At 27.8% G+C, this 24,512-nt stretch overlaps 1 protein-coding gene across 10 annotated transcripts in view; it reads left to right on the top strand.

The window, feature by feature from the left end:
* LOC122514429 (flocculation protein FLO11-like) overlaps positions 1–24,512 on the top strand; it is a 131,539-nt gene that overhangs the window by 35,484 nt on the left and 71,543 nt on the right. For 6 of the 10 annotated variants that reach the window (XM_043631247.1, XM_043631245.1, XM_043631254.1 and 3 more), the window contains one exon: positions 16,817–17,994. The exons of 2 other annotated variants lie outside the window; for them this stretch is intronic. The gene's annotated coding sequence lies outside the window, so the exon portion shown is untranslated. Of the gene's footprint in view, positions 1–11,926; positions 12,487–16,816; positions 17,995–24,512 lie in introns of those variants that run through there. 2 more of the 10 variants (XM_043631249.1, XM_043631255.1) reach the window with 2 other exon arrangements.

The raw sequence follows: 24,512 nt of genomic DNA, 5'->3' as shown, positions 1-24,512 counted from the left end.
CCTTTCATCTCTTTCTTTTCTTTATTTCTTTCTTGCTTTCTTTCTTTCTTATCCTCTTTTACTTAATTGCAAAGGATTAACACGAATTCTGTAAGCTCGTTTAAAAACTTTTTACTTTTATTTTCTTTACATTACCATATTTTCGACAAATAATAATAATAATAATAATAATAATAATAATAATAATAATAATAATAATAATAATAATAATAAACGAATCATTATAAGGAATAAGATCTTTTCAAATATTTTAAATCTAACTTGCGTGTATCTCTGTTCATCGAACGGTTTGTTTGTGTGTGTGTGTGTGTGTGTAAAAAAATTCGATTAAACTATCTGACAATTTATCGACAAAATTTTATGAGAAAAGTTGCTTTGTTTCCTAAAGAAATGCATCGCGAGTTTTCCAATCAAGTATATATCCCGATTCACGTCGGTGGGTTTATGTTTTATTTTATTTTTTTTTTACTTTTTCTTTTTTATTTATTTTCTCTGCTTGCTTCGATATTTTTTGATTTCTTTTGTTCTTTTTTTTTTTTTTTTTTTTGCTTACACTAGCTAGCGAACGTATTATTTATTTATACAATAGTCAAATACATATATATATATATACACATACATACATATACGAATAGTATCTCATACTTTTATTTAAAACCTTTCTACTCTCTCTCACAGAGTTTTCCAATTACAATGGTCACGTAAAAAAGCTCTTTCTTCGACACGGATACCAACCTACTACACCTTTTTGCATACGAAAACGCACTCAACGTTCCGAGACGAACTCGACGAATTAATAAACTCTCGTATCCGTTAGCCCACCTTGTTTTTATTCGTTTATGTATATACTAGATAGATATCTTTTTAACTGACTAAAAACGGAAATATATTATTTATTTATAGAGACAGACTTCGATCGATGAATTAACTTAACGGTTGACGAATAAATACTAATACTAAATATAGGTTTGTTATTAATATTAGGACTTTTGCTAGGAACCGATATTTTCACAATAGAATTCATTAAGTTTTTATTCCAATTAGTTATTCTTATTAACTTAAGAGATTAACTTAACCCTTTACATCGAATATCATTTTTAGATATCTTTTTATAAACGTATTTTATTTATTATATTATTTAATCATAGCTATTTGATATATTATGATTATTTATTATTGATTAAATAAAATCAAAATAATAATAACGATGTGTTTTTTTCTATTAAATCTTGAAACATTTCAAAATATGATTTTCTACCTGGTGATAGAATTCCAGTTAAAATATCTCAATCCTTTCTCACGTGTGTTACTCTCATTGTCAATTTTCTTCTCGCGTATACAGATTTAATTTCATTTTATTTATGACACGTTTTCTCATGGGGATTTGAAATTAGCTGTGAAAAATTTCAGTTTGATTTTTTAGTATTTTTTAAATTAAAAGATTATTCGAGTTAAAATATTAACCAAAAAAATTATCGCATAAAATATACATTAACAAAAATAAAAGTCTTTTTTTTTTTAAGCACCGAATTAATTTCTATAAATAGAAAATACAAACTTGTCCTACTATTGTTGGGATATATTAGAAAAAATTAAAAAAAAAAACAATTTGAATTCAAATCTACGAATATATTTGAATTAATTCGATTTTACGACTGTAGTCTTAAACCAATCGATTTTCAAGCTCGATGGTAGGAATGGCAATGAGCTTTTCAAAGGAGAACAAAGTAAGCTCGCATAAAATATTATTAAATGATCAGTTTTCCGAATCATAAATACTGAATAGGCGGCTTTTGGAAGAAGTATCGTGTAAGTAATGGACGAATGTGTGTATTTTATATCTATTTTGTGTGATACACATAGAAAACAGATAAATGGAAATGACCTTAGTCTTATACGTATTATAACATATACACATATACACACATTTACATATCATACACACATTTACATATCATACACACAAAACATAGTGGCTATAGAATCATTTCAACGGTATAATCATAACCGTATATTAAATATATTCCGTGAAAAGAGCTTGTCATTTGTTTTAACTCAACGTACATTATTTCGTATTTAAATAATTCAAAAAGATATATATATATATACACGTGTGTTAAACGCAGCTAATTATTATTGATGTAATTAACGATAAACTTTTGGTGCAAAAATTTTATACGAAAATAAAACATCGTCGTGTTGTGAACATTTTTAAATAACAATTACGTATAATAATACAATTTACAACGAATAATTTTACAACGATATTAATAATAAAAATAATATATTTCAAATATGTTAATAATATTATTATATAAATAATAAATATTAGAGAATTTTTATCGAGAGTAATGGAATTCTGCTTGAATTCCATTACACAAATCTTCCTGTATAAATGATCCGTATAATTTGTATTATTTTCATTTTGATTTATATTAAACAAAAAACAAAACAAAACTATCTTCAAAAATATCTACACGAGTACTTCTTTCTATTTCTTGGTTTCTCTCTCTCTTTTTCTCTCTCTCTCTCTACTCTGTTTCCTTTGTAAGATTTTGCACACGTGTTCTTTGACACTGACAAATGTTACCTTCTCGAGTTTCGATGCAGTTGTTAAACACTGCTCGAACGCAAAGAGGGGACACCTTGAATGACGCATAGAATGTTAAACGGTGTTGACATTGTACGTTGTGCGTCTACCATTTCAACACTCCCACACATAGCACACACACACAAACACACACAATGACTCTTAAAAAATCCATCCAATTCATTTTGTTTTATAACATTGTTTTAACATATTCGGCACATTAATTATCATTTTTTTATCTTATAAATATCCTTACTTCACATATTTTCCATCAATTTTCAAATCCAATTCATTCCATTAGAAATATTTCTCAACGTATTTCCCATAATTTCATTATAATCTATAATAAAAATAATAAACGCTAAGTTTTCAATCCTATGCGACGAAGAAATGCAGTTAAAAAACATTACTATATACACATTTATAAATGTTAATAAACATAAATAATCTATTGGTATAAAAGTAATAAACAGGGCAATTTATAAACAACCAAAATTTGATGTATGAAAGTTAATCATATTCCAGAGTCGAGAATATTTTTCGAAGTGACTGTTTATTGATCTCAATACACACTATTTCTGGTTTAATAAAATCCTACCACCCCACCCACCCCTATGAACCGTCCCCTCCTCCCACAGATGGTGAATTCTACGAGATATTTCGATGCGTTTGTTATTCCCTGATCGAATTTATTCTCGATATGAAAATTTATGATACACGTGGAATGAGAAACAGAGAGAGAAAATGCGTTCTGTTTGTGTCTCTCTCTCTCTCTCTCTCTCTCTCGTATTCGTATTTCTCTCGTTAAATTCATCATTTCACTCTTTCTCGTAAAATTTCGACATCGAATACATAACTAATGAAATAAATATTGCCTTCCGCATGTGCTGAAGGTACACACGCGGAAATTTTACATATTGTTTATTTAATAAACCACGATTACACAACAGAGGCCCTTCCTGTAACTGTTATTTTGTTCTTTTTGTTACGGAACTATTTTAAATGGACGTAGAATTGAAAAGAAAGATTTTATTTAAAAAAAAAAAAACGAAATATTAATACAAACAATGCGTGTATTTATTTGGTTACGTAATTTTTATCAAGAAAACGGTTCACGATGTGGGCTTTTCAAGAGAAGTGATACTTTTTCTACTTTATTTTGTATATTATTAAGAAATAAAAAGGAAGAGAGGGTGAGAGAGAGAGTAGAAGATTGAATAAAAATACCGAAGAAAATTTAAAAATAGAACGGAACACGAAACGTTTCTCTGTTCATCCTGGTTACAACTTTCTTTTTAAAATGACGTAAATTATTCGATGTTTTAAAACCCCGTAATGTTTGTTGTTACTTCTAGTGACATTTTATGTTATTTTTGCCCCCCATTTTTTGTCTTCTTCTTCTTATACGTGTGTAAAGATATATATTTTTGAAAAGAAGTAACGAACCATGATACTTATATACATTTGAAATTATTAATATTTATACATTTTTGTGCTCTTGTTCTTCTTCTTTATTTAAACACCTTTCTATTTCATATCTCGAAAATACAATTGTTGTTTTTCCCCCCGTTGAAATAATTTATTTTCTTGTTAACTTTCTCTACGTTTCATGTAACCTAATTTTCGTTTAACGTCTGACTAAAAATTTACGCGATGTAAAATGTATAATATCATTTATATTAGTATAATTATACGACACTGACATGAGATAATAATTTTGTATTCAGTTAACATTAATAATTTTTTAAAATACTAACGTATTCTGATACTTTTGTAAAAGATTTTTTAAATATAGAAATACGAGTATGCAACAATCTTAAAATTATATTATGGTTTTCAAAAATTAAATATCAATTTTTCTATTATATTTGAGACATTGTTCAGATTAATCGGAAAATGTATACGTCCTGTGTAGTTACGTGAGAAGAAATCAAAATCAATCGTCCATTGATGGAATAAAAAAGATTAAGAAAAAACAAATAAAAGAAAAGAAGTAAAAAAAAAAGTATGAAGAAGTGAGAATAATAAAAAGTGACAAGAGAGAGAAATAAAAATAAAGCTTTTTACGATAAGCTTTCAAAACCGATTTTGTAGCCCTTGCCCTAACAAGGGAAGAGAAGCACGTGCTTGGACCCTTCCTTTCCCCCACCCCTCCCAAAAAGTTTTATCTTTCTTTTTTCTTTCCATCCTATATTTCATTCTGAAAAGATCGATTTTCGCAAGGATATTATCTTGATATACGGACGAAACATTTTATTAGAAATAACATTGATATCAGCAATACTTATTTTCCGGTATCGTTTTTCGTTTAATACGAAACGTTCTATATATATATATTTACTTTTATTACAGTAATTATTTGATTTCCCTACGAAAAAAAAATATATTATAATATTTATTTTTTTATATATATTATATTAAAATATTATATTATTATATTAATTTATAATTATTATAATTTATAATATTATATTATATTATATTTAAATATTATATATATATATATTTTATTTTTCATGGTTTTATTTTTACCTTTTCTTTTTTTTATAACTAACTTTATTTTTCCTTTAACATTGAAATTTCCAATAAAATGATTTAACGTTTCGATTCCCAATTAATTTTTTCGAATGTTTTAAATCCGTTATTGTAATCCAACAAACTTTATTTAATCGTTCGTGAGATAGACAAATATTATCATAAAAGATTGAAACGGCGTACATCTATTTGTATTTTTCTAAAAAAACTATCAAGTACTTTTATTCAATTCGAATAAAATATCGTATAATTGTTCTTTATAATCCGACGAAAAGTTAAGTTACATTAAATTTCAAAAATTGTCGATTAGAATTATGATATGAAAAAAATCTTCGAAGACTCGTGGTTTTTTTTTTTAATAATACCTTTCAGAAATTAATTAGCAATGTTTAATCTTTTATCTGAAAAAAGAAAGAATCTTTTGACATAAATCGGTGTGCCAGAGTAAACGAAGAGAAATAATCTACTTATCGTTAAACTAATACTCGATAACATTTTTTTTCTGTTTTTTTTTTTTTTTTTTAAAAGAACGAGGAGAACGTTAACAGAAAACGTCTTGGAAAGAACAAACTTTTTTTCAAGCAACGTAAAAGTTATAAAAACATCGTTACAAAGTGAAAAAGTCATGATCTTACAACCTGTCGATTAATTGGTTTAGAAAAAAAAAATAAGTTTTAAGAAAAAAAGAAAAAAATAGTAAACGACGTAGATATCATCTGAAAAAAATCAGAATAAAAACTTAACATTTTATTTTTTTTCCCCTCTTTATCTATCGACATACACACAAACTCACAAACTTACACACACACACACATACTTAAGAACACCCTTCACCTTCAGTTACCATCCCTCTTAACTTTAATGCTTCGCTGCTCGAAGGCTAACAAGGAAGATTTTCCGGCACGTTTGCTAGCCCACTTTCAAGGTCTTCCCTTATCCTAATGAGACCATAGGTGACTTCATTTTTGCCATCCAATAGTTCGATTTATTTGCTTTATTTTTTCATTCTCAAGAAAAATTATTTTATTTATAACAGGATTGACAAAAACTTACTTTGCAAGAACAAACTGGAAGTATTCGTTTAAATTTTTGGATTTATAACGATTTATTAAACTGCTTCTTTACAAATCAAACTACCTAATTTGATGTATCTTTAAAAATATTATTCAATTTAAATAACTGAACACAAAATTAATTTTGAAAGAAATAACGAAATACTTTATATAAATATTATTTTAATTAGATTGATATACAATATTATTATTATCGGAAAATAACAAATTAAAGTAAAATACTTAAGATATATATATAAAATATAAAGGAGTAAAAAATAATATAAAAATAAAAATAATAATAATATAAATAATATAAATATATATAATAAAAACTGGTGTGTGTACTTATGTACGCACGTAAAAAGTTATACTTCTTTGCCGTACCAAAACGAACATAACCTCAATAACCTCAAAAATAACTTCAAAAAAAACTTCAAAGAAAAAAAATAATTTAAAAGAAAGAAATAATTATTATTATTATATATATATAAGAAAGATTAAAAAAAAGAAAAAGAAAATATCAAAATATAGATATCAGTCCATACAAAATATAAGAAAGATATATCGAATTACTACGCGCGTCAACTGTCATGGCGCGGTTACAGCATTAGTTCCCGCTTCGATCATTTAAGTAAAGCGGCGCTGAGTACGATTAGTATTTGGATGGGTGACCCGCTTGAGAAAAAAAGGGGAAGAAGAAGAGAAGACAACTTCATGCCGTATACTTGAAATCGCTTTGCCGCGCGTCGTAAATACCGACAAACTTCATGGTGTCGTTTTTCCAGGTGCTCGGAACAAAATCACTCCCCATTACATTTTCCTCAACGCGCCAAAAGAAGTATAACTTCAATAATAAAAATAAGTAAATATATATAAAAATATATATAAAAATATATAAAAATAAATAATATATATATAAAAATAATAAAAATAAGTAAATATATATAAAAATATAAAAGGAAATGACGTCATTCTATGGCAAATAGTTAAAACTCGTTATGTCTCGCAAGAGATACTTTTTTCTTCATTATTCTCGTATCTCGATTTTTCCATATCGAAAACAATCTTTCGACCGAGGACTTTTAATCATATCAAATATGTATGTGAGTTAACGTAATTTCATCGTAGGCTCTTTCACTTCATTATCGAAGAGTAATTTAATAACGAACGAACAAACGAACGAACGAACGAACGGACGGAACGAAAAGGTTCGAACCGGACTAATGAACTTCTTTTTTTCAGGAGAAAAATAGAAAAAAAAAAAATAATAATTTTTTAACCACATGGCAAAGAGATGGGAAGAATATAATAGCATTTGTAGTAGCATAAAATTTCATTTTTCTCGTGTTCCTTCTATCATTGGTCAGGTATCAAACTTTTTTGATCGTTAATACAATTCACGTATCGAAAGGAATTAGGTTAATGCACTATCCGAGTTATTTTTCGAAACTGTCGATATTTCCAATCGTATTTCTGCCAACAATAACAACAACAACTAACATTTGAACGAACTTTTGTTAGATACCTATACATATATATACAGTTTACGTTTATTAGATTTTTGTTCTGAAAATTATTGGTATAATATAAATAAGTTTAGGATGAAAACAATTTAGAAATAAATACGTTAGTATATCTTAATTATATGTTTAATGAGTTTACTCTCTTGCAAGCTTTATTTTTATAAGAAGTAAATTAAATAAGTACGAAGATAATGTAAAGAAAGTGGTCTTAAAATCGTACGTGCTGTTATAACAGAGGAAACATCCGGTTTTTTCGTGTCTAACAATTGATCGATCATTCTTATAATTTTTATTATTTATTTATATATATATAACTATATATAAAAAATATAAAAAACTTTAGTGATATTAATTTAAATGTAATTTGTTCTCGATCAGTGTAATATATAAATTTTGATTACGTATATTTTCGTTAATTGAATACACGTAGAAAATAAAATAATGAAAACAAATAAATCATTGTTACGATCGTCTAACGATGAGTTCGATTACGAAAGAGTATTAAAAAAAAAGGAAACGAAAATGAACTAACAATTTTTATTATCATCGATATACAATGGATTCAATCACCATAAAATATCGAGAAAATAAACGTTTTTCATTGATTTTATTGGCAAAACCATAAATAAACAAAGGAACGATCAGGAAAAAAAGGAGCATCAATATTTATTTTATTAATTTTATGATAGATTTTATTGCGATAGATGAAAATTTTATATATATCAAAATAATAATGTACACGCGATCACTCGTAGAAATAACGTGAAAATCTTTAACCGTTCGTTAATTTATTCTATGTTGAGTAATTATTATTATTATTTTTTTGTATCATTTTACAAAACACGATAATATTGTATCTGCAGATATAAGAGAAAAATTGAGATACCCACGTAAACCCGTTAGCCAACGAAACCCACAGCCAATATATTCCTAGAAAGCTCAAAAAAATTCACCCTAGAGGCCTAGTAAAAAGTTAAATTTACGTGGAATATCTAATCACGTGCTATCTTTTTTTTACCTATATAAAAATTTACCAAATGTCTACAAACAAATTGTAAAAAAGTAAGAAGATAAAAAAATATATATGAGCCGTTTATTTTGAAAGTGGCCTAACTCCATTTGTCAATTATTTCCAGTTACCCACGGTAACATATACAGCTTCAAATTATCTATCAATAAAGCATTACAACAAAGCAACATAACTCATTGTTATTCTTCACGTATATTTTTAATTGCATTGAAACGCAAACCTTTAAATATCTCAATTTAAGGTTATATGGAGTTAGGCCACTTTCAAAATAAACGGCTCATATATATATATATTGTTTCCGTTTTTTCATTTTTTTTCGTTAATTTGTTAATCATGAAAAACGTCGAGATGTAAAACGATGAGAAATTCGCAGTTGTTTGCAAGCTTATCGATCGTAATTGATCGTTTACCGTTTTACGACACGCGAAAAATGCCGTTAACGAAATGTACTTACACGGTTGATGTAGGGGGAAAAAAAAAAAAAGAAAAAAAGAACTCTTTTCGTGTTTCATGCAATTTTATTTAAAAACCTTGTATAAACGCGCGCGCCTCCGATGAGATACCGATCGTAAAAAGAACAAAAAAATCAAGAAAAAGAATTACGTAACACGATTCTCGCACATTTGCTTGCCATGCTAACCGTTGACAAAAAAAAAAAAAATCTGTTTGAAAACCTACGACAAGATTCGAAGAACGATAACTTTTTTCCTTTTACTTTTTTTCTTTTCTCCGTTAAAAAAAATCATTTACCTATAATAATCTATTAAGATCAAACTTTACACTTATCGTCATTTCAACTAATTTTTACACAATTAATACGAACGAAAGTTTGATTAAGATTTTCAAACGATTATCATTGTCAAGAAGTTTACCCGCGACGATAAATAAATTAAAAGCTCATTTTACTGACAAAGATCAATCTTACAAAAGATAATTAATAAAACTACGATAAGTAATTTATACTTGAAAAATTGTATTTCATTTTTTGATTACTTTTAATGAGCATGTTCAAGGTGTAATAATCATTCAAGTATCTTCATATATATAATATTATATATACATAAAAATAAATCATTTTATCTAAAATGATTTATTTTATCTAAAATGATTTATTTTCATATATATATAATTTATTATATTTATTATATTTATATATCTATATATTTTTTATATTATTTATTTATATTATTATTTATATATATATATATATATATATATATATATATATATATATATATATATATATACATCATTAAAATATATATCACGAAACGAATATTTAATTACTAACAATTAATTTCGTATATTATAAAAAAAAATTAATAATGAAAGTATTCGAATATGAACAAACGTGTGCACAAAAAAGGTTCAAATTACAAGTACTCCACATTACCTATAAAGTTTGATCGAATTAGAAAAGAAATATCTATTTTCCTTCTTATCTTCTTTACAAACCTATGCTTATACGATCCAACATTTATTACGCAATGCAGAACAAAGGTGGAATAGAAAAAAAGAAAGAGAAGTGCGGGTAAAGAAAGTGGCTTAATTACCAGTGTACCTTCAGAATGCATCATTGCTAATTACCCTACTTTATCAGTAATCTCTTTTTAAAAGTTTTTTCATGCTACGTTAAACAGAATTTCCATGATAGCCATCATAAAAAAAAAAAGAAAAAAAAAAGAAGAAAAACAATAAAAAAAGAAACATGATTTCTCTCATAATTAAAGTACCTTCCGCTTCGAGCATATTATACTTCCTTTTCTTTTTTTTTTTCCACTTCATTCTCATATCCTTTTGTCCTTATTCTTCTCCTTACTTTCCTAATCCTCCTTGATGTCTTATAAAAAACTTGCCGTCTCGTGCTCGCGCATGATATTTTCCTCATATAAACATATATGCTTTCACACGTGCGCACACACACACACACACACACACAAGTCTACAAATATTCATATACAGGGTTGATATCTGAAATTTTGTCGTACAAACGTCGTTGCTAACGTACTCTACTCTCAAAAATATAAGAAAATAGAAAAATCATATGAACATAGATCACTTAAGGCCTTTATTAAATTAATTTAAATGTTAATTATTTAAATGTGTTGTTCAAAATGTTTGTTTATGAGAATACGAATATGATATCGTTGCAATATGCTAAAGCATGCTATTAACAAATCAAAATCTGTTGAAGTAAGATCAGGTGATCTAAGTGGTCAAGTTATTGTTCAGAAAATAATACGTTGAACTATCCTAAAATAGTAAACAACATATGCAAAACTGTTTAAACATTTTCTTACACATACAATATATTTTATAACTTTTGTATAAATCTTTAAATGACCTATGGATGTATATAACATCTTCTTTTACTTTCTAGCATCTAAGTGGTCAAGTTATTGTTCAGAAAACAATACGTTGAACTATCCTAAAATAGTAAACAACATATGCAAAACTGTTTAAACATTTTCTTACACATACAATATATTTTATAACTTTTGTATAAATCTTTAAATGACCTATGGATATATATAACATCTTCTTTTACTTTCTAGCATCTAAGTGGTCAAGTTATTGTTAAGAAAGTAATACGTTGAACTATCCTAAAATAGTAAACAACATATGCAAAACTGTTTAAACATTTTCTTACACATGCAATATATCTTATAACTTTTGAATAAATCTTTAAATGACCTATGGATATATATAACATCTTTTACTTTCTAGCATCTAAGTGGTCAAGTTATTGTTCAGAAAACAATACGTTGAACCATTTCAAAATAATAAACAACATATGTAAAACTGTTTAAACATTATTTTTTTACACACACAATATATTTTATAACTTTTGAATAAATCTTTAAATGACCTATATATATTATATATATTATTAAATAATTATAGTACAAATTATCAAATTATTTAAATATGTTGTTCAAAATATTTGTTTATGAGAATACGAATATGATATCGTTGCAATATGCTAAAATATGCTATTAACAAATAAAAATCTTTTGAAGTAAGATCAGGTGATCTAAGTGGTCAAGTTATTGTTAAGAAAGTAATACGTTGAACCATTTCAAAATAGTAAACAACATATGCAAAACTGTTTAAACATTTTCTTACACACACAATATATTTTCTAACTTTTGAATAAATCTTTAAATGACCTATGGATATATATAACATCTTCTTTTACTTTCTAGCATAAAATACGCTCAAAATGTTTCTATGAAAAAATCTTAGACACTCCGTATATATGTACATATATATATTAAATCCATATAATATGTATGTCTATTTACATACACATATATAAAGTTGATATATAGAGACAAAGTCGTGTATGCAGGGCACGAATGTGAAAGCAGAACTTTTTCCGTATAAACGAACTAACGAGTTTCGTGTAATGACGACTTCTCCGAAAGATAATGAGAAAAAAAGAGAAAGAAAGAAAGAAATAAAGAAAGAGAGAGAATGAGGAGAAAGGAGGAAAAAGGATCGATGGGCGGAAGTTGAACGAAGAATACTCTTCTGTTATACTGATTAAAGGAAGTTCAGCTTCGATCGGTCTCTGATAATACAACGTGGATGATATACTCTTTCATCGATTAAACACAATACACCAAGCTCAAGTTAATAATAGTGTGTATATATAAGTTATATCTGTGTATGTATTATAACACACGTGAGACGTTTGCGTAAACTCGTGAAAAAAAGAAAAAAAAGCAGCAGCATGAGATATATTACGAGGTATACTTTCAATCGAATTCTGTACATTTTTCATACGTTCTTTTAACAACACACACTAAGAATAATTTATTACGTGTAATTGTTTTTCTTATTAATTTATTCTATATTCTTTTATTTCATAAAAAACACGATGATCTCGCGTGCATTTACTCAAAGAAATATTCTTTAACAAAAATTGTGTCTATACTTACACGTGATAAATATAGATGTGTCTAAGTGGTAGAACATAATCGATAGACGACTATTATACTTTCATCGAATTCCTATTAATCAAAGACAAAAGCGTCCCCAGGAATACGTTCGAACGAATCAGGGCTGATGAAAAATAAAGTATCATTAATTTGTCTGATGAAATAAAGGAGAACGAATATAAGTATATGGAATAAAATATAACAAAACCATTACTAATAAGATCCTCAATGCTATTTCTATCTAATGACCCGATAAAGGGGAACAAGGTTTTGTTGATAGGTAAATTATATGATACGTCTATGCTAGAGGGTTGTACTCAATCTAATGGATATCCGAAATATCCTCTATAAAATACACCAATCACTGTACCGTAACTGTGACATATTTGTCATAACTTTAAACATTTATTACAAACATATTAATATATATTTATTATTACTTTATATACTTTGAATTTTTATTACTTATATACTTTGAAAAAAAATTGTTATATCGATCCTATCTATCATCGTACAAATTTATAATACTTCATACTTCATTTTTCATCAGCCAGTAGAAAGGAGAGTGACCCTTTTCTCTGATGTTGATTTTCCAAGAATATAGTCAACTAGAGACACGCATACATGTGTATGTATATATTTACACAAAACAAAGGATTGACCAATGCTCTAATTGGCAGGCGTCAGTCATAATTTGTCGGTTTCGTTGCTCCTGTCGTTTCGTTGATGAAGTTTACGAGCTGTATATTCCATCTCTCTCTCTCTCTCTCTCTCTCTCTCACTTTCAGTGTTCTAGAACTTCGATATGAAATAGCTGCAAGCTCAGTGAATTTAGATTCGCATGCGACACTTCGGTGACAAGGAAGACTATGTCTTCGTGATCCGTGAAATTAACTCATAACTACCATCATAAACACTATTGCACAATCATTGCAATTACAAAGTTCCGTTGAAACCTCTATTTCTCGCTAAAGCAACCTAACAAGTTTACAAACGATTTTCTTTTTTCTTTTTATAATGCATTACGAGAAAATATGCAATCTTTGTTTTGCATCCTTCTAAACATTTTTTTTTTCTTATACTTCCCTACGAAAAAAAAATATTATTTCTTTAAATCGAATTCTTTTCTTTACTTTATGAGATTCTTTTATTTATAATTGCGTTATAATTATTTTTTTTTAATGCCATTTCTAACACACCAAAATCTCTACTCCTAATGGAGTTAGGCCACTTTCAAAATAAACGGCTCATATATATAATATAATAATAAATATAATAATATATATATTATAAAAGGTATATATATTATTATTAAAGTAGTAGTAATTTACAACTAGAACATTTGTTGAATTTTATACAGGATATATCCTTATGAATATTTCAAGTAAGAAATATTTTTTTTTCTTCAAATAAAACATACAAGTAGGACATGAAAATCGTTAATAATGTTAAACGTAAGAGATTATTTTTTTATTTTCCGCCTTTCTACATTACTCTCTCTCTCTCTTTCTCTTTCTCTCTCTTACATTTCATCTTCATCCTTCCTTATCAAATTTCATCTGCTTTTCTTATTTTTGTCGTAGTTATAAAGAAAGATTTCATTTAAAATTCTTGGGTTGGATGTTTTCTTTGTTTTCCCGTTAATAAATAAATCGTGTTTCTTCTCAACTCAGAATTTTTAATCATCGTCACAAGGAAAGATAAGACTGGGGAAAGAGAAAAGAAAAGAAAGAGAGAGAGAGAGAGAGAGAGAGAGAATAGATATTTTTTTTCATTTTAAAAGTAGACACGATATAAAACTTAGGACGGGTTTTATGACTTGGATTTTATTTGTTTATTTTACGTGTAACACTCGAATGACAGTAATATTAATAATTCTGAGTGGTTTAAGTTAAAAGAACCAGATATTTGAACAACAAAATATAATCGTCGCATTATAAATCTTTTAATACTTATTAAAGTGTATAAGAAAAGTATGAATAAAGAAAAAAAAGAAAAAGCGAATAAAAATTAATTTTTTTTCGCATAAATTCTATGAGAATTTTTTTTATTACAAATGCAAATTTAACGGATCAAAGATTAATAATTCTTTGCTCTTACTATATAATGTTTACCTTTTATTTATTCAAAGGGGTTAATACGCGCAAATATTTAGGATTATGGTATAAATCTATAAAGCAAGGATTGAAACAATTTCCGAAAATAATTTTCAAACTGTTTTGGTACAGGATATTTGTTAATTAGCTTTACGCAGCTCAAAGAATGTAATAATTTATGATCAAATTAGTCGATAATATTAAATATTACTTTTGAATACGAAGTTTAGTTTTGAAAATAATCGATTACGCGCTTGATTATGTTTTGATTTAACGGATTTCATAAAAAATAATTATTTCGATTCTGGTCCCGTATATATTTATTGTACTGAATAATTATAAAATAGAATATATATTAATTTATTATAAATATTATTATTAGAAAAACTAGTTAGTTACTGAATTTATCCTGTATCACATGTCGGTTCTATATAATTATTATTTTTGGTACTATATCGATCGCGTTTAGATTCTATTCAGTTATATAACTTACATAATATTGATTTATAAAAACTAAGGCCAATATAGATAACAATCTTTATATTCATAACAGTTTCAAAAAATCGTCTATTAATTGTAAGTTCGAATTACAACTTGTCGTCCAAAATCATTTCCGTACTGTTATATTAAAAAGCTAAAGAAAAATTATAATTATTATAAATATCAATAACATACATATAAATAAATCATTGGATTCTGTACGAAATAAAATTAACAAACAAAAGAAAAAAGAAACATTATTCTAACGTTCTAACAATGTCGTTAAAAAATAAAATAAACGTATCAAATCACGTGAATTCTCGTACACACTAAATAGAGAATTGAGTCAATAAAAAAAAGAAAAAAAAAAGAAAAAGAAGGGGATCCTTTTCTTACATCGTATTAAATTTTTTAGTCACTTTTCAATACTTTGCCAATTTCAGAAGTACGTTAGGCAAACGGTACCTATGCAATATTTTTAAAAAATTTTTTTACATTACAATAATTACATTACAATAATACATACATATTACAATACAATAATAGAAACCTCGGAATCGAGAAGAAATAATACTCGTCGTAATAAACCAAAGAAATAAGATTATTTACTCAAAATTATAAAAAATCGTCTATTAATTGTAAGTTCGAACTACAACTTGTCGTCAAATAATTTCCGTATTGTTATATTAAAAAGCTAAAGAAAAATTATAATTATTATAAATATCAATATATATAAACAATAAATCATTGCATTCTATACGAAATAAAATTAACAAACAAAAAAAAAAGAAACATTATTCTAACGATGTCGTTAAAAATAAAATAAACGTATCAAATCACGTGAATTCTCGTACACAGTAAATAGAGAGTTGTGTTAATAAAAAAAACGAAAAAAAAAAGAAAAAAAAAGGGGATCCTTTTCTTACATCGTATTAAATTTTTTACTCACTTTTCAATACTTTGCCAATTTCAGAAGAACGTTAGGCAAACGGTACCTATGCAATATTTTTTTTAAAAATACATTTTTATAAAATACATACATATTACAATATTACAATAATAGAAACCTCGAAAATCGAGAAGAAATAATTGCTCGTCGTAATAAACCAAAGAAACAAGATTATTTGACTCAAAATTATTTCTCACAAATACAACGAAAAAACTCTGATATATAACGCGAGAGTCGATATTATAATTATAACGACGACGTCCGGTCGAGCATCTTTCCGTTGTCGTTCCTTTTATCGGTCCCTCGGCGGCCTTTGTAACAAGCTTACAAGCCAGATCGACCGCATCGGCTGAATTCTCTTAAGGGGGTTGACAAGTTAACTTTAGAAAGTTGCGTCGACAAGATGGATAGCAAGCAAGCTATCTAAAAAGAGAAAGAAAGAGAGAGAGAGAGAGAGGGAAAGAAAGAGAGTAAAGAAAAAGAGAAAGAAAGATAAGGGGTTGAGGGTGAGGGGGAAGGGTTGAGGGGGGGACGGGTGGAAGGGGGCAACCAACGAAGGAATCTCAGGCACGTCGATACAATTTCCTCACGACGGATCCTGCTTTCTGTTTCAGAAGCTTGCGAACCCGCTCGATAGCCTGTCTTCGATGTCGAATTAAAAGAAACTAGAAAGAAGGAGTTAAAGAAAATAAAAAAAAACCTATATATATGAGAGAAATAAATAGAAAATAGAAAAATATGATATTGCGAAATCAAAGGGAGATACGAACGATTTGAAAATAAGAAGAATCGAAGGAGGAGGAAGAGATTTTATTGTTTGTTTCTCGCGTGAAACCACCCGATCGAAGGAGGAACGAACGAAAGGGGGAAAAAGAAAAAAAAGAAAGAAAAAAAAAAGGAAAAGAAGGGAAATAACTAAAAAAAAAGGGGAAAATACTTAACCTAAATCGTTCATAATCGCCAAAAGCACTTTAATCTTCGTTCCGGGATTCACGGTGGCGGTCTCGACGGCGGTGGTACCTCGTAGAAGTAAAATAATTGAATAAGCCGGAGGCACACAGAAACTAGAAGGAAGGGAGGAAAAAGGATAAAAAGGAAGAGAGAAAGAGAGAGAGAGAGAGATGGATAGAAAGGGAAAGAAGAGAGTGCCTTTCGTTAGACGAAATTTATAATAATTCCATCGGCACCCAGGGCATTGTAAAAGGGCTGATAAGGTTCCCTTCCTTTTGACTAAGAGGAAGGACCTTCGTCGTTCTTTAGTCCTTTAAAGGAGAAGAGCACAGTGAAATAGATAAGAACGTTAAGAAGGCAAGAAAGAGGAAAAGTCATACTGTTCCAACTTCAACGAGGAGAATAATAATTATAATAAAAGAGAAAACGAAGAAGAACAAAATAAAAGATCTAAGTCGAAGAAGTGAGAGAGAGAGAGAGAGAGAGAGAAAGGGTAAATGTTATCGAGATCAGACATAGTCTTGGAACGTTCGAGTTCACTTCGAGCGTGAAATGGTCCTCGTGAAGAGTCGTCACAAGGGTGAAATCACTCGGGTCAGGGACATCCTCCAGTTGGAAAAAGGAAATCGTCGAGGCTGCTGCCATTGCGAGAGAAGATTCTTCTTGAAACCGTCCTCGTTGGCTTTGACGAAGGCGAAACCGAGAGAAGGAGAATAAATAAAAGAGCCTCGTGACGGAGGGACTTCGTACGGCCCTGGCGCGGCTGCGGCACTGCGCCCCCACGGGGGGCTCTCTGCCAAATACTCCGAATCTACCCTCTACCCCCGAACATAAGGTTCACGTGAGTAACTTTACTACGTTCGATACTTTAGTCGAAATATACGATAGAAAGATACTTTTCTTTTTATCAAACCCGAAAAAAAAGAACAAAAAAAAGTTTCCCTCCTACCTTTCTCTTCTAACATTTTCGTCTCGTTGTATTCTTTACATTTTCTTTACATTTTCTTTTCTTTTCTTTTCTTTTCTTTTCTTTTTTACTCTTCTTCAATTTTTTTTTTTTCTACATTTTCTACCCCCTTTTTTATACGTACTTTTTTCTTCGCTATCAATCACGCGATCACTCAATGATTTTTATTCTTTTAAGAATGTTTATAAGATATAAAACAAAAGAAAAAAAAAGTTTAATCGAATCTCTGAACTTATTGGTGATACTAGTTTAATATATTTTATGATGTATTCATTCATGATTCATGTCAAAATGACTCACTGGCTCACGAGAAATATGCACTTTCCTAACTTTATTTGATTCTATTTAAATATTTCATATAAAAATCTTTTTTAATTAGTTTTTTATATGAAATATTTATCAAGACCGGTTATAATTGTGTAGTATATGTATGTGCCATAAAAAAAAAATATTAAATAACCAAGATGTAAGTTTAAGGAATGAGAGTTTTGTCTTTTTTTTTATAGCAATTTTAGTTTCTCATTTTTTAATTTTTGTTAAGTAACATATATAAGTTTCCGATTTTTCTTCTGATAAATATACAAATATTTTTGTTTAACTGTGACACGAAATTATAATTTTATTATAACACATGTAACAAAATTCAATATCAATTATATTAATCTTTTTTATTTAATCATTCTATTCTCGAAATTACTTCAACAATATCATTTATTTAACAACCGTATAATTTTGTTGTGAAGAGACGAAATGAAAATTAAAAATCTCATCTGTCCAATTTGATAAGATTTCAACAAAAAGATTCAAACAAATGGATCTCAATTAATTTCAAATAGAATTGGTCATGATCTATAAGAGTATTAATATACATTCGTCTCCTTGAGCAATGATCAAACAATCGATCACTCGAACTGATGTTTAATTATTGACCAATATTGCTACAACTGAACTTTGTCCTTAATTAAGGATCATCGATGAACTGTCGTTAAACATACTTGATTATACAGCTCTCACCCGTAAGATAACTAAACAATCTTGTAATAATTATTATTCGTCAATTATTATTATATTATTAATATATAATTAATATTTTAAATTATTATATTAATAAATTAATATATTAATTTATAATAATAAATTTATATAATAAATAATATATTTAAATTAATATATTAAAATTATTATATTATTAATATATAATTATACAATTAATATTTTATTCCGTAATTTCTTTTTTAATGATATAACGATTGTGCACGTTGTTGTTGTTGTCGTTGTTGTTGTTGTTGTTGTTGTTGTTGTTGTTGTTGTTTCATCAATAATAGTATTATAATAACTTTGATAATATAGCAAAGAAAATAGTTAATTTTTTTATTCAGAGAGAGAAAAAGAGAGAAAAAGAGAAAGAGAATGCATTCGAATAATAATTTCTTACCATTTAATATCCTACGTACCGTACTCATTTCATATACAAGAAGCATGGTGATTAATCGAACAGCTTATAACGAGATCCCTTAATGGATGTCCAAGAAGTTCAAGGTATCCTAATGAATAATAAATCTCATCGAGGTCATGTAAATGAAAACGAACCCGTTCGTTTCGACGAGCCACATGAGATTTTTTTCTCGCTTTATAAAGTGACCCTTGCAAAAGGAAAATCTTCTTCCTCGCTATTTTTTCTATTTGTCTTCCTATTTTTTTCTTTTTTTCTTTTTTTCCTGAATATTTTACCTTATCGTTAAAATATGGAATATTTTTTTATACGTCTTTCTAATAAATTTTCCTATAGAATATCATTTTTATATTCATATTATTCGATTAATTATTTAATTGTATACAGGGTGATAAAAAAAGAAGTTTGATATTTGTAATTTCTTTGTGTATATTTAATATCTTATCGAAAAATTCACGAATATATACGTCTGATTAAAATATTTAACATGAACTTTAATAATTTTTGTTTTATTGTTAATATTAGAAGGTAAGTCAAAGATTTTTGGCTACTGTACGCACAGTAGTGTTTTCATTGACTATATATACAAGTGATTATCGTATAATTACATTTAATTTTGCAATTTGAGTGAGTACTATAAACCTTTTAAATATCAAACCCTTTTTTCCACACCCTGTATATGTAAAAATATTTCTGGAACATATGTTTAATTTTAAATCGAGACACGTTTAATTTGTTTTTTTTTTACAGTTATATGTATATAATTTAAATAATATTGTCATATATGTATAATTTTAAATAACATCCGATAAAACCGATAAATTAATTTATTCACTTTTGTTTGTTACTCTATGTGACTCGCTATATATCACAACGTAAAACAATATAACAAATTTAATTAATCTGAAAATACTTTAAATTATTATTTTTCAATATTAACTTAAATTTCATATTATTATTATTATTATTATTATAATGTAATTATTGTAACTCGTTTGTAAGTTATGAAAGATTAAATAATGAAATTAAAATTATAAAATAAACATTTAAAGGCATTATAATACAATATTAAATTGATCGTGTTATACCGTTGCATTACGTACGAATATATAGATGCAATAAATATTTAACGTTAAATATGTTTATGGTTTATATGACCGTATCGTATTACCGTTATTATCGTTCCATTTATGCTGTTACCATTCCGCTTTTCGTTGTTTGCCTTCAACTTAGGCATTACGACATGCCCTGAATGCACTTTGCTGAGCCATACGCTTGCGAGAACACGCGAGCTTGGGTTCGAGTTACGAGCGTAACGATTAGTGTCGGCCCATTCAAGTGGGTACCTGTTTCCTTCGATGAAATTGCGATTAGAAATTGTGGTAGATTAACACATTTCAAACTAAATATTGAGAACCGATATATACGTATTTATTCTACTATGTTTTTTTTCTCTTAAATTATAATAATACAACTTTTTCAACGTTCCGGGGTTAAATAAATTTCTTATACTTTTTATTTTCATTTAATTAAAAACAGTTATTACGAGTAATCTTTATCCTGTGTTTAATCAAAATTATCAAATCTTATATCGTAACGAATATCGTATTGAATAATTAATATATCGATCGAAGAAATTGTTCATTTTTAAAATTGTATTTGTTATTTTCTAACTTAAATTTACAATAGAACATTTTTTTCATTTTATTAATATCAAGATATATTAAATAACTCTCTACTCATTTTTTCTTTTCCTTTAATTAATACAAATTTCTTTCTTCTTTTATAAGAGCATAATACATTGTACAATAATTTTTTTTGTCTTTCATAATTGTTACACTTTTCTCACAATTAGATTGAAATATTAAATTTTCATTACTTTCTTTCGTATTTGTTTCGTTTCTTTCAATATTTGTTAATCATTTAATTGATTAATATCTCTTTACATTTCGCATTGATGTTAAACAAGTTGAAAATATTAAAATGTAGTATTTCGCGATTTTAGATATCACTAGAACAAACCCGAGAAAGTTTATAACACGGAATTGATTTAAATGCGATCTACGCGGAGTAGTTTCTGGACGAATTGCACGGCAACTCTGAAAGCAATTTTCTCTCGATAAAACGAAATTTGTCGAGGACGCGTGGCACGTCGAGAGATGCAACAACCCCTCTTTTCAAATTCTTCGAGAATTAGCATAATTGCTCGATCGGTTTAAATTCTTGGGACAAGAAGAGATAGGTATTTTCGATAACTCGAAAATATTTTCCACGTGAAAATACTTAGACTCGAATAAAGAAAAAAAAATAAAAAAAATAAATAAATAGATTTAAAAAAAGAGAAGAAACATAAATAAAATATTATTAATAAAATTATTGATTCGTTAACACATTAACAATTTAATCGATTATCTATGAATGAAATATAGTATTATAAAAGTAATTTCAAAAAAAATTAATAAATATTAATTTATTCGTAACTATTAAATATTTTTAACGCAAAATAAATAAAAATTCGTAAAATAATATGAATACACGCACACACACGCACACGCAATAGCTCGGAAATTAAATTGAAAAATAAATTTAAAATGGACAAATGTATACATATTTCTATGGAAATTGTTTGAATTTTTGAAGCATTGAACGAACAAAGAGAAAGAGAAACAAAGAGGGGATGAACCAGGGAATATTGAACTATAGTCATGTCCCTGACCTACCCTTAGCAACCAACCCCAACATACAACTGGTACACCGATCGAAAAGTTTAGACAAACTAGTACCAAGTTAAGATTAGATGATTAACCCTTAACATTTTATGTATCCGCAAATTGCAACGGCACAAGCATGTACCATCCTAAAACGTATTTTTCTTTTTATTTCTCTCTCTCTCTTTCTCTCTCTTTCTCTTTCTCTCTAGGTCAACACCATTTCAGCCGTATCATCTAACATAAGATTTAATTTGAAACTCTCGTAAAACTTTATGTATAGCACGAAGATGCTTTAATTTTATTTCCTTTAATATTTTCATCAACAATATTTCTCACGAGTTATTTTCATTTGAAAATATTTCACAACAAAATAGAAATGATTATTTTTTTACTCTCATAACGCGAGAACGAACGTTTTGGAGTGAAATTTTTAATTGTTTCGCAACGAATGTACATATACTGAACCGATGTGTGTACGTATATGTATGTGTGAACGTATGTATGTCATACACAGTCGCTTAAATCCATTGTTCTAATGATTTTAATTAATTTTACTTTTTTCTCGTGTCTAACGGTTACGCTTGAGAAAGCTTTTAGAAAATATTTCTCACATTGTTAAGAAAATATTAGAGCATGCTTTAAATAATTATATCGATTTTGTTTAAACTCACCGGTCGAATGTTTCGTTAATTTTCATTTTTCGTCGTCCAGGTTGCATGATTTTCCGTAGTCCTTACTCTTCATTCGTTTACGTATCCCAAAAAATCATTACATCGGAGAATCACTTCACTTGTATTTTCCACATTTCATAATACGCAGCATTAAATTTTTCTATTTGACGATTATAAATACACGCGAATAAAGTAACTTTACTTTTTTTCATTTCATTAACGCGCCAAAAAAACTGAACCTCTCTTTTCTTCCTATATACATACATAATCTTTAATTTATAATTTATTAATCGTAGCTAAGAGCGCATATCCTATTAAAATTCGTGTAAATACAGATGAAAGAAAGAAATAGATATATATATAATTAAATGTAATAATTATTATTTAATTGTGAGGTATAATTACGATACCATCTTAACCGAACACCAAAACACGTAAAACAAAAAAAACTAACTTAATCCCATAGATTACGGAGGGTAGGAGTAAGAAGAATCATCCCATATGGGAAAAAATTTAAAAAAGTGTCCAACATATGCAATAAACAATAGTTCAAAAAACTTCCAGAATGGCGCTGGTGTAGACAAAATGTATGGTATGAATGTAGCAATTGTAGACGAAAGTTTTTCTTTCCTTGTTTATTTGTCAATCCTAAACCAATAATAATTGGGTGCTTCATTTAAAATTTACCCTGATGCTAATGTGGTGCCACCCTAATTTAATGCATTTGACTTTGATAATGATTCTCTTTACCTCTACCCACCATACCATAGATTAATTAAATCGATCGTGATTATCATTATAACCAATAAAAAAGATGTTCAATATCAGTCTAACATATGTTACGTTTCTATATTCATACTAATTGTTAGTCCTTTTAGCGAGCATCGAGAGATATAAAAATAAAATTACTAAAGTATTACAAATTTATCTCGCGTATACGCGTGCGTGTTTTTTGATATGCAAATAATATGCATATGTGCGCATAAATATATGTATGTACATTCGTGTATAATTAGTATCGTATATAAGATAAAATACGTTTAACGTGATTAATTATTGAAATATTATTATATAGAGTATCATTAAAAAAGAGGATATAAAACACACGCACGCAGTGTATTAAAAGTAAATGAGAAGATAAGCGAGTTCAAAAAGTGTATAATACGTTAATATAGGAATACGGATAAACACGTCTGTTCGAGAACAGAGAAGAACGACGACTGAGAAAGAAAAGGTGAGCAGAGGTTAATCTTATCAAAAGAAACGTTTGTCGGTTGCTCGATGTTTTGTTTATATATACATATCTCATTCCACGGTCGGTTGTTGCGTACATTCGACTGTTATTGTTTTTATCTAACGAAGGATCTCGTCGATATTGATTTTCGTGTTTACCTTTTCATTTTCATACTCTTTGTCAGTTTAGTTTGAACGTCGAGAGATGTAAGACCGGTATTAGATACGTTTCAAATTTATTTTACGTATACTCGTGCGTGTTTTATTCCTATGCAGCGAGTGATGTGCATATGTGCGCGAGTGTTATGCATTTGTGCGTGGGTG

The sequence above is a fragment of the Polistes fuscatus genome, unplaced genomic scaffold (assembly GCF_010416935.1).
Source record: "Polistes fuscatus isolate 324 unplaced genomic scaffold, CU_Pfus_HIC Scaffold15, whole genome shotgun sequence".
NCBI classification, from domain to species: Eukaryota; Metazoa; Arthropoda; class Insecta; order Hymenoptera; family Vespidae; genus Polistes; species Polistes fuscatus.
The sequence above is the reverse complement of the archived record's forward strand: the minus strand, read 5'-3'. Positions and strand labels throughout refer to the sequence as shown.